The sequence below is a fragment of the Silene latifolia genome, chromosome 11 (assembly GCF_048544455.1).
Source record: "Silene latifolia isolate original U9 population chromosome 11, ASM4854445v1, whole genome shotgun sequence".
Lineage (NCBI taxonomy): Eukaryota > Viridiplantae > Streptophyta > Magnoliopsida > Caryophyllales > Caryophyllaceae > Silene > Silene latifolia.
The window spans coordinates 57155286-57159685 of record NC_133536.1 but is presented as its reverse complement, the minus strand read 5'-3'; positions in this window follow the sequence as shown (position 1 = coordinate 57159685).

The window sequence follows — 4400 nt, the reverse complement described above, 5'->3', positions numbered from 1 at the left end:
TTGTACTCTATACGACATCATCGTTTTGATATTTTATATATATATTTTGTTTTTCATGTGGAATTGTACGACAATTTTGAACACCACAAAGTGAACTGAACAAACATTATATTTTTTTTTTTAGTCCTTAATTGCCCACATGAGCTGATAACTCTGGCAATTATTTTGTGACGTTGGTTGATGGTGGGTTCAACGAGCCATAAGTCAACCGGTTGACTGACCAATCACAGAGGCGAGTTATACGGATATCTCGTAGGACACCATAGTGACATCGACGTGGAGTCCTAAATGTTTTATAACATTCGCTGCCCGGTCATGGATAGGACTTCCATGGTGATCCTAAGAGTCGATTCTTTGACTATCGACTGTCTCTTGAGACTACGGCAGTTTTTGGGTGACTTTGGTTTCTTTCTCACGGTCATCCGTAACAGGGGGCCAAGTAGATTTTTTCTGGGTCATTTCATGCTGTGCTTAGATCGGAAGGAGTCGAGTTGAAGGAAATATTCAGCCTTTATCAGGTACTCGATATTTCTCAGGGCCACTCGAGGAGCTGTAACTGAAATGCATGGCCATGCTCGGATACGGATTCGTACATACACTTGTTCGGACAAGTGGGAGTTTGTTGGAGCTTGTGTCCTCCAGTTAGTGCGGATAACGTCATTGCACATGCACTTGTACGGACAAGTGGGAGCTTGTTGGGGTTGGTGTCCTTAACAGTTAGTGCAAGGACTTATAAATCTCTAAAAGGATCAAAGGGCATACTTTTGGTATTATTATCAGTTGATCCACGTTTATCAATAACGGTTGGCTTGCTAGATAAGTTTGACGTTATTGTCATACAGATGGCGGTGATCAACTGGTCCCTAAAAGTCACACCTATAGGATACGTTCGAGAGATGTGACGGTATGAAAATACTGTCATGTAGATGCCAAAATTGACTAACCAGTTAGTCCGAGTTATTTGACTAGTAATTAGTCAAAAATGTGATGTTGAGATATTATATTTAATACGGATTAAATATCATGGGCTAAGGCGAATTAACCAGTTAATTCGTAAAATTAAATATAAGCGTTTTATATTTAATTAAATGTATATTGAATATAATTATACAATACTGTTTTGTCGGACACGTATTAATAATTCAGCTAACCCGTATAATTAGTTGATGCCTTAATTTCCGATAACCTATAACAGTTTATAATACAAACCCGTCATATACATTTTAGCAATTTATGAGCCGGACCACGAGCTAAAATTAAGAGGAAGTGGAAGCCCACTTCCCCATGCAAACCGTCGGTCCAGCCGAACCAAACAAAAGGAGAGACTCCCTCTCCTTTTGACCTGGACAATTCATTTTTACGAAAACCTAGATCTCACATCTCGAAAACCTCACAACAAGTTCTCCCAATATTGCAAGGCAATCGGAGAACACCTTCTAGCACAAGGGCATATTTCGGACACATCTTGGGTGCAACAATTAGGAGGGAATCTCGTTGATTTCTGTTCTTTACGCCGTGCACCATAAGGACCCGAGGTTAATTCTTGTTCCTTATCGTTTCTGTTGTATTTACGTTTTATGACGATAATCACATGTTTAAATTTACGTTATAGTCCTAAATTTAAAGGGTAGTATACGGATATTTACCTACATTAATGTGCACATCCCTTTCCGTGGCGGGTTCCACGAAGGGCGAAACTAGGGCGTGAAGCCACTCCCGCAAGTGACCCCACTCAGCCGAGGACACGCCTCGAGAACCATAGACAAACAATCACAACCACAATCACAGTCGTCACAATACAATTACTATATCAAACAATCAATCTCAACACATCAACAATCATCCCATTATGGGACTAATACTAAGTAGGAAATCCTACCTGGAAAGCACACTATCAGACGGTCTCTACAGTTGTATCAAAAAGCTTCCTCTACGAAACCTCCTCCTATCATACAACATACAAATGCTACCAAATCAGATACTACTCAAAAACCCCAAAATCTCTAGATTAGGGTTTAACCAAATCAAAGGAAAGACAACAAAAAGGGTACATAGATCTTACCCTCGACGCAAGGATCACAAAGATGTAAAGAACGATGAAATCCGACCTCTCAATCCCCGGGATTTGTCAATAATGTGATTGATGCGAAGAACGTAGTTTGTTTTCTCTTTGAACGTAATTAGGTTTGATAAAATGTTAAGGAAGTGACGGAGTTGTTTATATATTCAATCGCATTATTAACAAAACCCGACAAATCATCACCCCGTAAACCGGCTACTCGATCGAGAAGCTGAGGTACTCGATCGAGTGCCCCCTTACTCGATCAAGTATCAAGGTTACTCGATCGAGTATCCAACAGGTCAGAAACTATTTTAAACTGCAAACCACCCTTACTCGACAGAGTAAGGCCCACTCGATAGAGTACCTAGAGACTCATAAAACCGTAGTATTAAACTTCAAGTAATGTTATAGTAGCTTGAGCTATAACATTGAAGTTTCATAATGCGTCGTAGTAACTGTAACAAGTTTCAAGTATGATGATCACTCAAGCAAAAGGCTAGATCAAGTCTTTAACAAGCTCAAGATGAAGAGCTTATGATCAAGATAAAGAGAAGATCCTATCACTGAAGATCTCCAGGAAGATTAGCTAGTGTAGGTCTTCATCTAATGACGGTATCTTAAGAAAAGGATATTGGGAAGGTAAAGTTATAGCTATTTCACCTATAACTTTACTTACCAAACTTAAAGTTATAGCTGTTTCTACTATAACTTTGGGTAGCATTTTAATGGCACGATTTTAATAGTTTTAAAATCATTTTTCAAAGGATAAAATTCTTTAAACATATTTCGAAATCATATGTGTCTATAGTGGAGCTGAAATATGGGTTGTTATAATGGATAACTTGCATGTCTCTATTGGTTAGTAAAATGACTTATGGGTCGTCATGCTACCTAGGGTTTGCTAGTTTGTTTTAACCTAACCCTAGTCCAAGAAGAGGGATTTTCGTCTAGATGGACACGGGCCTAGCGTTTGGGCCGTTGGCTATGAACCGTTAAGTCTTATAAGTCCTCTAGTACAAGTAACCTATCTAATTAAATCTAGCTTATATTCTTATAAGATATTTTCTTATCTTAAATATATATGATTTAATTTGTTTACTTATCTGAAAATCTCAAGGATATAGTTTTGGAAAAATAAGATTTACTTTTATCTTATTTACCTAAACTGAATATATCTTGGATTAAAATTAGGAAAGGGATAGAGATTTATTTCTTGCGAGATAAACCGCCTATCTCACGGCCTTCTAGGATTTCGTGCAAACCCTAGTCCTCGCCTCTACTATAAATACATATGTTCATTCTTCATTTCAATTAAGCTTTTCGAAATATAAAAATCCCTTGCAAACATATTTGAGTTTTAATTTTAATTGGTTATTTTTATTGTTTGCATTTGGAAAATCTTGCGAAAAGTCGTGCTCTTTGAATTGCTTGTTTTTCTTAAGGTTACGTTATAAGATAATAGTACTTCATATTATTTCTTACTCGTTCAATTATGTGAACACTTAGAAGAACAATCAATTGCTTTCTTAGTAACTTAAGATAGTCAAAACCGATTATCTAGTGATATTCAAATTGAGTTATAGCTAGAGTTAGCTATACGAGTTAGGTTGATAATTTTGTAATCCGGAGAAAGGTACTAAAGTTATTAATCGAGAATAGTGGACGTAGGCTTCGACTTGTGAAGCTGAACCACTTCAAAACCGTGTGTCTTTGCATTTTCGTTTTTGTTCATTTCATTACGTTAATAATCATCTAGTTAATTAGTTAAAGTTTAATCAATAAACTTTAAGTAATTAATTATCTTGATATAAAATAAAAAGTGGACATAAATTTTTAAATACTCAATTCACCCCCCGCCCCCCTCTCGAGTATTTCGGTTGTGATAGACTCTTCAATTGATATCAGAGCCTCGTGCTCTTGATTGCCTAACCGCAAAGAGGCTAGATCCATCTATCTTTTTATTTTATTTTATTTCCGCTGCCTTACACGTGTGAAATGGATTCCAAGTATCTTAAGTGTCTCGTCTTTGATGGGAAGAAGTATGGACTTTGGAAAAACATGATGACACACTACATAAAAGGACATGATTGGGAGTGCTGGACGATTATAAAGAACGGACCACATAAAATTTTGGTCGCATCTTCGGAAGGCACTACCTATGAGAAAAAGGAAGAAGACTATATTGTGGCTGATTACAAGAAGGCTGAGAAAAACTCGAAAGCGATAAGCCTGTTACAAAACGGCATGACATCGACTGAATTCGATCGTTTTTCTTCTTGCACTTCGGCCAAGGAAATATGGGATGGTCTTGAGTTGGCCTATGAAGGAACGTCGGCTG